The sequence below is a fragment of the Palaemon carinicauda genome, chromosome 21 (genome assembly GCF_036898095.1).
Source record: "Palaemon carinicauda isolate YSFRI2023 chromosome 21, ASM3689809v2, whole genome shotgun sequence".
Classification (NCBI taxonomy): domain Eukaryota; kingdom Metazoa; phylum Arthropoda; class Malacostraca; order Decapoda; family Palaemonidae; genus Palaemon; species Palaemon carinicauda.
In genome coordinates, this window is record NC_090745.1 from 92,339,519 (window position 1) to 92,351,672 (window position 12,154).

General features: G+C 36.6%; 1 long non-coding RNA gene across 1 annotated transcript; it reads left to right on the forward strand.

Moving 5' to 3' along the window:
* Positions 1-7,006: 7,006 nt before the first annotated feature.
* Positions 7,007-10,919, forward strand: LOC137614708 (uncharacterized). Its single transcript, XR_011039129.1, has 3 exons — positions 7,007-7,127; positions 8,663-8,798; positions 10,767-10,919. It is a non-coding gene; the product is annotated as an uncharacterized lncRNA (long non-coding RNA).
* Positions 10,920-12,154: the final 1,235 nt, after the last annotated feature.

Sequence of the window (12,154 nt, forward strand, 5' to 3'; positions counted from 1 at the left end):
GCTGTTAAGGAAACCATCGGCCAATGAGAACTTCGCTGTGAGCGTTTACTTGCTCCTGTGGCCGAGATCCTTTGTGAAATTGTGATTCTCATAAAGTGGTTAGTATTATCTTGCATTTGTGATTGTCGATACGTACTTCAAGAAGATGGCTTGTATCTGAAGGCATTGCTTAGTTTGACGTGTTTTTTCATGACTGGTATTTGCCTTTTATCCAGTGACGTATTTTTCTTTATAGGGCTTTGGGGGTTTTACTTTGGTATAATTTGTAGATTTATATATAATATGGTAGTTTGGCTATTGTTAATGTATCGCAGTTAATATGCCACTTAGCCTTATGCAATGTATTCCATGCACGTGGCTGCTACCAATTATTCCTATCACAATTTGAGCATTGATTAACTTTTTTTTTTTTCAAGTTTCCGCCAGTTACCTCATAAGGAATTTTAGATTTTAGCGTTGGTTCAGCTTTTCCTCTATTATTATCTGTAACTTCCCTTTTGTTTACGCTACCTTGCTTATAACCTCCCATCTGTTATATTCTGTAACTTCCCTTCTGTTTCCGCTACCTTGCTTATATCTTACTCCCCCTATGTTCCTGCTACCTTGCTTATATCATACTTTCCCTCTGTTCCCGCTACCTTGCTTATATCGTACATTCCCTCGGTTCCCGCTACTTTGCTTATATCTTACAATTTCCCCTCTGTTCCCACTACCTTACTTCCCCTCTGTTCCCGCTCCCTTTTTTATATCTTACTTCCCCTCTGTTCCCGCTACTATGCAACTTTCCCTCTGATCCGTTACCTTGTTTTCTATCATCCAAATGCCCCACTACACTTACTTAATAACCTTTAACTTCCACTTTTAACGGCAGGGTTTTTCCATATTTGTACTTGGGTAATGAATGGCCTAACAGGCCCCACCACCAGGCCTTATATACAATAATAATTACCCCTAGTAGATGAAAGCAGGCTGTAAATAAACATTGGTAATGCTCACGTTTGCTTTCAGGGCTAGAACACCAGTTTGACGAAGTCAGTTCAAAAGCCCCTTCTTTTATATGATTGTTAGACTCTACTGACCATATTTCCTTGTCCCATTTCCTCAACTGACTATTTTCTGATCTACAAAACTGTAATATTTATATTTGTACTATAAAGGCTCGTAAGCCATATGCAACAGATCAACCAGAACGGTACAATTTCTCCTACTGATCGCCAATAAACAATGCTCGACCGTTGGCAATTCCCTACTCGTATTTGAAAAGTTGAATCTCACTCGACTATCGCACCGATATACATGCAACCATTACAGTCTGAGGTTTTGTTTTCTTAATATTAGAGAAGGGCAAAACGGGAATTTATTAATAAATCAAAAATGTGTTGAATACATTTTTAAATATTGTTATTATCCCGGCTCCAACTGGGAAAGCAACGTAGTTCAGAGAATAATGCAGAATTGTGAAATATTAGATCGTTTAACAATGTTAAATAGATAATCTATGTATAAGCTATGAATCTAAACTTAAGGTAACCTGTTCATCAGTAAAGTATTTGCAACAAGTTTAAACTTGTTCCATCGTTCCACAATCTAGTCATAGCAGAAATAGATCTAGAGTTCTGTGTAGTATTGAGCCTTACGATGGAGAATACAAGCCTGATGGTGATAGAGCTAACTATATACCTATAGTCATTTTTTTTAGCGGGGCATATTTGCACCGATCGAAGGGCACGTTTTAGCTCTGAAAATCTCCTAATAGCTGATTGGTCGGAAGTAGTTTTGTCCGAATACCATTATTGTTTTCAAAAGATTACCAACTAATGTGAATCGAAACTTATTTATTAATCTAAATTTCTCCCTTAGATATAGGTTTTATCAATAAATAATGTTAAATAAATAGATATATTATGAAGTATCGTGATGGTAAATCTAGATCTAATAACAACACCCGCTGAAGTCAACGACAGGAACTTGTTTTCGATGCACGCTGCACAATTTTGTTACTTTTCACATATTTCAACACAAATTGAGACAAATTACACTAAGAATAAAAAAAAAAACATATTATAAACTTACTTTGAATGCCAGAATCTACTAAGACCGTGGAATTGATAGAATTAACTCATGGTGAAAATAGCGGTTCGGTTAAGACAAGACTCACATAGAGTGGGTCCTGGGTAAAACGACCATTCTACTATCAAACACCAAAGAGAGAAAGGAAGGGAGATTGTAACTCGGCGGTGAAATTATGAATTTGTTTAATTGTGATTTTTATGCAATTTATGCAACACTACAGTATCCTCAACCGAAAATATTGCTATCAATAAAATCTAAAACGTTACGAAAAAAAAATAACAAACACTTTCTATACGGACTTCCATCATAGGCCTATGATGTAAGTCGTATAAAAAGGGATAGGAGAGAGACGTCAGTCGAGATGTAGGAACACACATATGCATGCGTGTGTGACATCACCGATTTATCTAGCATGTGTACAAGCTACATATTTTACACATTACACTAGAATCTAAACTTTTGCTAAAAAAGATAGAAAACCCTTTCTATACAGACTTATTGTACATCATAGACCTATGATGTAAGTCCGCATAGAAAGGGGTTATTTTTTGTTAAAGGTTTAGATTTTATTAATAGCAACATGTTCGGTTTGAGGATACTGAAGTGTTGCATAAATTGCATAAAAATCACAATTAAACGAATTCCTAATTTCACCGCCGAGTTACAATCTCCCTTCCTTTCTCTCTTTGGTGTTTGATAGTAGAATACTCGTTTTACCCAGGATCCACTCTAAGTGAGTCTTGCTTTAACCGAACCGCTATTTTCACCATGTGTTAGTTTTATCAATTCCACGCTTTTAGTATATTCTGGTGTTCAAAGTAAGTTTATAATAACGTTTTTTCTATTCTTTGTGTAATTTGTCTCAATTTGTGTTGAAATAAGTGAAAAGTAACAAAATTATGCAGCCTGCATCCGAAAACAAGCTCCTGTCGTTGCCTTCGGCGGGGTGTTGTTATTAAATTTAGATTCACCATCAGGATACTTTATATCTATTTATTTAGCATTATTTATTGACAAAACCTATATTCAAGGGAGAAATGTAGATTAGCAAATAAGTTTTGATTCACATTACTTGGTAATCATTTGAAAACAATGATGGTATCCGGGCAAAAATACTTCCGATCAATCAGCTATTAGGACATTTTCCAAGCTAAATGGGCACCCCTGCGAGTCGGTGCAAATATGCCTCGCTAAAAAAAATTGACTTTAGTGCAGTCTGGGGAGGTTCGAATGCAAAGGATGGACGCAATTATGTAAAATCCTATGCAACAAGCACAAAGAACTAATTGAAAGACACTGCCAGCGATTGTTATCAGGATCATGGATAAGGAATTTGATTTACTTTACTTCGCATATGATGTATAAAACTTCAGCATGTAGGCCTATTTTGAACCTTATATATCGTCTCATATTAGTCAGTGCAGAAATTATCTTAATTTTCTGACTGCAGTTCGATGCACATTTCTATTGATTCGTAATATATTGAAAACTAATAATCATACCGCGTAGTGATGAATATTATATTTTTGTTATAGAACCAAGAAAGCAGCCCCTAAAATAAGTAAAACGGTTACAATACCAAGATATGTAAAGTGACTTATGTTTCTCGGTTCAAAAAGTGTTAATCTATATATATAAAAAAAATGTTTATGGCACCCATATATTTCCTCGAATATTAACACAAACTTGTTTTTAAAAATCCACACATTTGCTTCATGTGATTTTCAAAAATCATATTGAGCAAGAGATTCCTGTCAACTATGTATATGCAATAGTTTCAAGTTTGGCATATCCACCTATATTATCGTTTAGCTTAAATTCCTTTAAATGTTTTATGTGTTGAATGGGTTAAACGACTAAATACATTTTGACATATGTAAAGCACAATATGTAGATATTTTGAAACCAATTTTCAACTTTTGCCAACAACAGAGAGAGAGAGAGAGAGAGAGAGAGAGAGAGAGAGAGAGAGAGAGAGAGAGAGAGAGAGTCGTGGTGAGTAGAATTAAAGGAATGCAAGATGAAATTGCCAGATATTATAATGGAAAGGCATTTTGGTTGTTTTTGTGAAGGCATTAATAAAGACAGAAAGTTCATGTAATTATGTGATCATCTTGGTCTAGCATAAGTTTGACAACAATTAGTTGCTTTTACGTTTGGCATTAATTTAGAAGTACCTTTACATTTTGTTTTCCATCGTAATTAAATTATTTTTGTTCCTACAGTCAGACAGCCTCTCTTTCTCTGACGTCATGTCACTCAACGCTTTAAAAAAGATTCAGAACTAGACGTATCGCGGAAACTTGTACCATTAAGCCAAGAAATGTTGGCTAGAAAATTATGTCACAGTAGTCCCAAACTGATCATGAGAGCTGTGTTTTTGTAGGCAAGTTTCAGTTATTGTATTTTTCATTTGATTAATACTACTGTACACTGTGATGATGTGTATTTTTCCCGGATAGGATTAGGCTTACTACAGTATTTCAGATTAAGGAAATTATATGTATATCACTAATTAAGCTACAACCATTAAAAACAGGATGCTATAAGCCCAAGGGCTCCAACAGGAAAAACATCCCAGTGAGGAAAGGTAATAAACAAATAAGAGTAGTATCGCAGACATTTGAACCTTAACCCAAGAAAGGTTAGCTAGAAAACTATGTCACAGTAGTCCCGAACTGATCATGAGCGCTGTGATTTTGGCGGCAAATGTCAGTTATTTTATTTTTTATTTGATTAATACCACTCTATACTGTGATTATGTGAAATTTTTCCCGTATAGGATTAGGCTTACTACAATATTTCAGATTAAGGAAAATTATATATATTATTATCACTAGCTAAGCTACAACCATTAAAAACAGGATGCTATACACCCAAGGGCTCCAACAGGAAAAAATAGCCCAGTAAGGAAAGGAAATAAACAAATAAAAGTAGGTAATAAACAATCAAATTAAAATATTTTAAGAACAGTAACAACATTAAATTAGATTTTTTATATATAAACCATAAAAGCTTTAAAACTCAAGAGGAAGAGCTATAAGATAGAACAGCATGCCCGAGTGTACCCTCAAGCAAAAGAACTCTAATCCATGACAGTGGAAGGCCATGGTACAGAGGCTATGGCACCAGCCAAGACTAGAGAACAATGGTTTAATTTTTGAGAGTCCTTCTCACCAGTCATGAATGTTTTCAAAGGCAACCACAACCTTTTGTAAACAAACTCACTTTCTTTCCTTTCTCGCCAACTAACTCATGACCTTTCCTCCCATTATACTTTCTGTATTTTGTTCACCAAGATCTTGGCGGATTGAACAAACCATGATTACTGTCATATGTGTTTTCACATATGCTAACCATTTTACTACATGTTCTATGCATTTCCCCAGTTCTCACCATATCAATAGGCCTACTATTTTTCTCATAGCTATATACTGTATTCTATGTGTTTCCACAGTTCTTACCATATCAGTAGGCCTACTATTCTTCTCATAGCTATATATTCCATGTTTCCACAGTTCTCACCATATCAGTAGGCCTACTATTTTTCTCATAGCTATATATTCCATGTTTCCACAGTTCTCACCATATCAGTAGGCCTACTATTTTTCTCATAGCTATATATTCCATGTTTCCACAGTTCTCACCATATCAGTAGGCCTACTATTCTTCTCACAGCTAATATACTATACAAACAACTAATCTCGATTGCTTTAGCTTTTTATTATTACCACATTCAACGACCATGCCTCGCTTCCATAGAGGGAAGTAGGATAAGAGCTATGCTGCAGAACGGTACAATTTCAATACGCAAGTGTTAATCCATAACGGTAGAGCCATCGTCACCATCACTGTTGTAATGTAGGCATTGTTAAAGGATCTCTCTCTCTCTCTCTCTCTCTCTCTCTCTCTCTCTCTCTCTCTCTCTCTCTCTCTCTGGTAAAGAATGCTTGGTTCAACCATACTATAGTTTCTCATCTTGTCTCTCAAGCTTCTTGCTAAGCTTGCTTATCTAGTGACTTACTCCTCACCTCATCCTACCACCATCCGTTATATTTATTCTCAAGATACGTTACTCAGCCTCTTCCATTTCAAGACATTACCTGTCAACTTATAAATTAATGTTCTTGTTCATAATTCCCACTCATTTCCTCACTAGATACGGACATGACAAGACATTTTATTAAGCTAGACTTAATAATACAAGTAACCGGAATAACAAGAAATTTCTTAATAAAACAAAAAACTCCTAAATATCACATTTCAATATAACCTTAACATCTGATACGACTGGTGTTAAAATAACCACAAATATCTCGGCTTGTGTATCACAGTCACGGAAAAATCTACCATTCAGGCACCTTCAATAAATACCTATAGACTACGTGAACCACTCATTTCACGAAGACCCTTGTAGCTGTCACATGCCACAATTTCCATCACCCATGAAATACTTAACTTATTTTGATGATGCAAAATAAAGTTTTATTGAATTATCATCAAAGGCAGCTTTGAGCTTTGGCCACGGTAAAATCTGCACTTACGTAACCTTAAATACTACAGTAATGGGAACGAAACACATCCCATCCACAAACAAGTATATTATTTAACATATTTTGAAACTTACCTAATTTAAAAGCGTCTTCATTAGTCATAAATCACTAAATTATAAGTTAATCTCGCGTACACTGCCTATAGACACAATGGGTAATTGACAACTAGGTGAAGGGGAAGCCGTGGAGGTGAACCCCGTGCTATCCAGAAATTGGAGCGTGGCAAATGCATACGAATCCGTAAGGTTGAAAATGCCATCAATTACTATTATAATATCGCCCTTAACATTTGCTTGCCACGTGCTGTGTGGGTGGATTCTGATTGGCTGGTGCGGCGGGCATTAGCCAATGAGAGCTCAGCAGCGAGTGTACCAGTTTTCGTCACCCTCAAACAGGCAAAGACGAGACTTAAACTACTAGTTTTATTTCTCCCTTGTGAACATCGATACGCGATTTATGATGCCCTGCTGTAGCAGTGTTTTCTGCCTCCCAAAGAGTGACGTATGTTGTTCAAGAATAGTTATTTGTCCTTTATCCCTTTACTTACGTTATCTTACTGCGATGGGTGTATTGCATCAGTATAATGTGGTATAATCTATGATGATTTACCAATTTGACTGTTGCTGATGTTTAGCTGTCAACCGTTTGCCACGTAGGCCTATGTGTATTGTTAAAGTATATTTTGGCTTCCTTAGCTTGTTATTCTGATAAATTGATTTTTTTTCTTATTTACTTTAAGGGGAAGTTACTTTTGTTTGTAACCCAATAGATTTCTGTATAATTGAAACGACAAGTCAATGCACGTAGCTGAACAGATAGCCAGACCTACTTACTCTTACCTGTTTGGACAAATTACATAATTTGGTGTACTCTGTAACTTGTACTGGAATCCACTCATTTCCTAGAGGAGGAGGTGTGTGTGTGTGTTGCATTTGCACGAGAAAGGTGAAGTTGCAAAAGGTTTGAAATTCAGATGAATGAGGAAACTGGGAACATTACAGCAGAAGATAGCGCTCTAATAGACAGCAAAATATCCTTGTACTGGCGGGGAATAGTAAACCAGTACTATCTAAAGCCTATGAATAAGCAGGAAAATAAATTTTTGGAACTAATAGATAAATATTAACGATTTCCTAAACTGGAATAACTAAGGTCCGTGCTTTAGTTTTCAACTATGACATTTATTTTATGATGAGATTTACAACTTTCGTGCATGCAATTTGGAACACTTTTTATTGGCTTTGGTTTTAAAACTAAAAATCTTTATCTTTGACAGCACAACAAATCCAATGATATACGTGTATTTAATTTTTCGGAAATTAATTGGATAAATCAACTTTGGTCTGTTACCAAATGTTGGTAAAATTGTTAGTTATAATTTAATTTTGGGAAGATATCACGTTATTGCATTCCGAAGTCAACGTAGTATGCTGTATTTCCGTATTGACACTATTACATCTGATGCCAGGAAGCTTGTTCACCTTACGTTGGCTAACTTTTAACTTTTTTTATATGTTGGATGGTATCCCGCTGATAATTGTTAAAGTTTTGACTATTCGTTTATTTATTCATTATATTGCCTCATTTGCGTGGCTCGCCATGGGCTCTTACAGCTTTGAGGTTTGACTAACCCAGACTTGCGATTAAAGCACGTAACGAATTTATTTCGAAACTGACCTTCAACTTTTTGTTACTGTTTTTAGAATGATTTATTGTTAATTTGTTCTCATAATTTTTTCCCTGTTGGAGCCCTTGGGCTTATAGCATCTTGCTTTTCCAACCAGGGTTGTAGCTTGGCTAGTAATAATAATAGTAATAACACTAGAACTGCTGTGAACCGATGTGATGCCCTTTGTGCAAATGAAAAGATTTTCATGAATATAATAACAAATACTTTAGTAAATAGGGAACATGGATTTGCTGTATGTCACGACTTCATAACTACCAAGAGTTTGACATCATTTGGCAGTTTTTTAAATGGTATTAATTAAGGAATATTTTTTACAGTTTATTATTATATTATCATATTCTTACAGGGGGAAGTCATATATTTCTCTGCTGATCAACGAGTTTACAAAACGATTCAAGACTAGGCCTATTGTCTCAACTGCCATTAGTGAAAAGCTAAGTTAAAAAGGACGGTTTGGAAACGACCAGAACGTCAATATATTGGTATGCTTAATTTTCTCGTTTAACATTGATTTTTTTTGTATAATGGTATTTTATAGTATACTGTGAGGTAACATTTAAGTATTTTTTTATTTTATAGTATTTCATAGTATAGGCTACTGTGAGGCAACATGAAAGTATGATAAATTGAATTTTGTTTACTAAAGCATTTCACAGGTAGAAAAAAAATGTTTATATTCTTATAAGAGGGCCTGTTGAAAACGTCACTGCTGGGTGATCTGCCACTGTCAGACGGATTCGAGCCCCACTCAAATTGCTCGATAGTTTCTTAAGTGTCTGCAGCCACACCATCCTTGTTTGCTAAGGATGGGGCTTATTTGGGGGATCCAATGGGTCTACCTATTGAGCCATGAGCAGCCATTGCCTGTCCCTCCCTAGTCATGGGCTTGTGCGCTTTTCATTTGCATATATGGTCAGTCTCTAGGGCATTGTTCTACTAGCTAGGGTATTACCACTGTCCCTTGTCTTTGCCATTCATTAGTGGCAGTTAAACCTTTTACAACTGAAGTGGTCCCACGTATAATGTTCGCCGCACGTTGTCATGTTAAAGTTACATACTGTACATGCATGCCTTCATGAGAGTGTGTGGAAGGCTTACAGTGTGGACAAGAATAGAAGAATAATTACTTAAGAGATTATTATGGAATGTAGATTTACTTAGTGACAAACTTGATTATGGAAATTTGATTTTACAGAATTTTGATACAAACTAATAGTTTATTGGGTTGTCATTGATTATGCAGTAATTATGTGGTTGCCGTTTAGTATGTGGCCTACCTTTCGAGTATGGCCTACAAAATTCTATGTTTTGGTATGTAGCCTATCCTAACCTACCTAACCTAACAAGTCAGGTAGGCCACATACTAAACCAGAATAAAAAAAGGTAGGCCACATACTAAACTGGTGTAGCAGGACTTTTTTCCCCCCCTGACTGAAATTCCCCCCAGTAAAATTAGCCTAGGATCGATTTCCTCCCGGGAAAATTAGAGGATCGATTTCCCCCCCCCCCCCCCGGGAAAATTAGCCTAGGATTGATTTCCCCCCTGGGAAAATTAACCTAGGATCGATTTTCCCCCCCCTCCCCTGGGAAAATTAGCCAAAGATCGATTCCCCCCCCCCGTGAAAATTAGCCTAGGATCGATCTCCCCCGGGAAAAGCAGCCCAGGCTGTTATTCCCCCAGCGGGAATTTCAGCCCCAAGATATGTTTCTACCCTAGGCCATTTCTCCCCCCCCCCCCTCCCTTACAGAGAAACTATTTTGATGAATTAAATAATCTATGGTATGTTTGACAAAATATTAGGAATATATATATATATATATATATATATATATATATATATATATATATATATACATACAATGTTACGCAACGTTACCAACTTTACGCAACGTTACGATGCCATTGCTAACGTTAGCAATGCTACGATGATAATAATGTGTATTTTAAAGCATTTTTCCATATACCCTTTACACAAAATATAAAAAGGTACAATAGGGTACAGAACCTAACAAACCCACCTAAACTAACCTAGAAGTTCCCAGGTCATAACCTCTAGCCGGGGCAAGCCCCCAGACCCCCTTCCCAGGTCACAACCCCTAGCCTGGGCAAGCCCCCAGACCCCCTTCCCAGGTCACAACCCCTAGCTGGGGGCAAGCCCCCGGACCCCCATTCCCAGGTTACAAACTTAGTACTGGCAAGAGGTAATGTTGAACTGCTTACTCTAAAGACATTAAAATTAAAGAAATTAATGACTTAATTTTATGACCCGGTGTAATGGTCTGTTTTTCCCCCCGTCCGAAATAATAGTTACCTCCACCAAGCAAAGAGGTAATCTGGGACAAAGTTCCCCGGGGGAATATATATCCTGGGCCTTATTTCGGACGGGGGAAAAGCAGACCATTACACCGACACCATTGTGTTTAGTTACTTATAATGTTTTATTTTACAGAGCGAAACCATCATTTCTCCATCTCCATAACACTGCAAGTTTATTAAATGATTTATATCATAGCCTACTGTAGGGGTGACCGTCATATAGTTAAAGATTAGCTTAGAATGATTATATCTCAGACTCTCCAAGACGGCCATGAAAACGTTATTTCATAGGTAAGTTTTATCGCATCATTTCCACTTTTTTTTTAGGTATACCATCAAGTATATTTTATTACTTCAGTACAATGTAAAATCAGGTGCAGGATTTTTTCCACTGCTAAACTACAAAAATCATTGAAAAGTAACACCATACACATTTTCAGTGAATAGGGGAAATAGACTATTGATTTTGGGGTGCCGGTTTAGCATGTGGCGTACCTTTCGAATATGGCCTACGAAATTCTGTTTCAGTATATGGCCTAACCTAACCTTAATTAACTTTACCTAACCTAACCTTAATTAACTTTACCTAACCTAACCAACCTAAGAAGCCAGGTAGGCCACATACTAAACCAGGATAAAAAAAGGTAGGCCACATAGTAAACTGGCACTGATATTGGTCATTCCCAGTCTTCCAAACTTTCCCATGAATATTATGTATAGTTCCTCCATGCTGCTAGGAACGTTGTGTCCTCAATGGTTTTGAAAAAATTAATGGTTACAAAGAGCTTGGATTCAATGAACTCAATGGAGCACCTATTCCTACTGGGTGCCAGTTTAGTATATGGCCTACTTTTTTTTATTCAGGTTTAGTATGTAGCCTACCGGGCTTGTTGGGTTAGGTAAGGTTAGGTTAGGTTATGTAAGCTAAGGTAAGGTTAGGTTACGTAAGCTAAGGTAAGGTTAGGTTAGGTTAGGTTAGGTTAGGTTAGGTTAGGTTAGTTTAGTTTAGGTAAGAAAAGGGAAGGTTAGGTTAGGCCACATACTAAAACAGATTGAATTTTGTAGGCCATATTCGAAAGGTAGGCCACATACTAAACCTACTGTTAGTCTACTCGGTTTGCATAATTGAGAATATCCTCGCAACATAATCTGTTGAAGTTGGCACAGTTTGTATTATTATTATTATTATTATTATTATTATTATTATTATTATTATTATTATTACTTGCTATACTACATAATAGTGTACCCTGAAGCAAGAGAACTCTAGTCCAAGATAGTGCAAGTGGAAGACCATGGTACAGAGGCTATGGCACTGACCAAGACATTATTATTATCATTATCATTATCACTTGCTAAGCTACAACCCTAGTTGGAAGAGCAGGATGCTATAAGCCCAAGGCCCCCAACAGGGAAAATAGCCCAGTGAGGAAAGGAAATAGGGGAAATAGAATATTTTTAGAACAATGGTTTGATTTTGGAGTGTCCTTGAAGAGCTGCCTACCATAGCTAAAGTCTCTT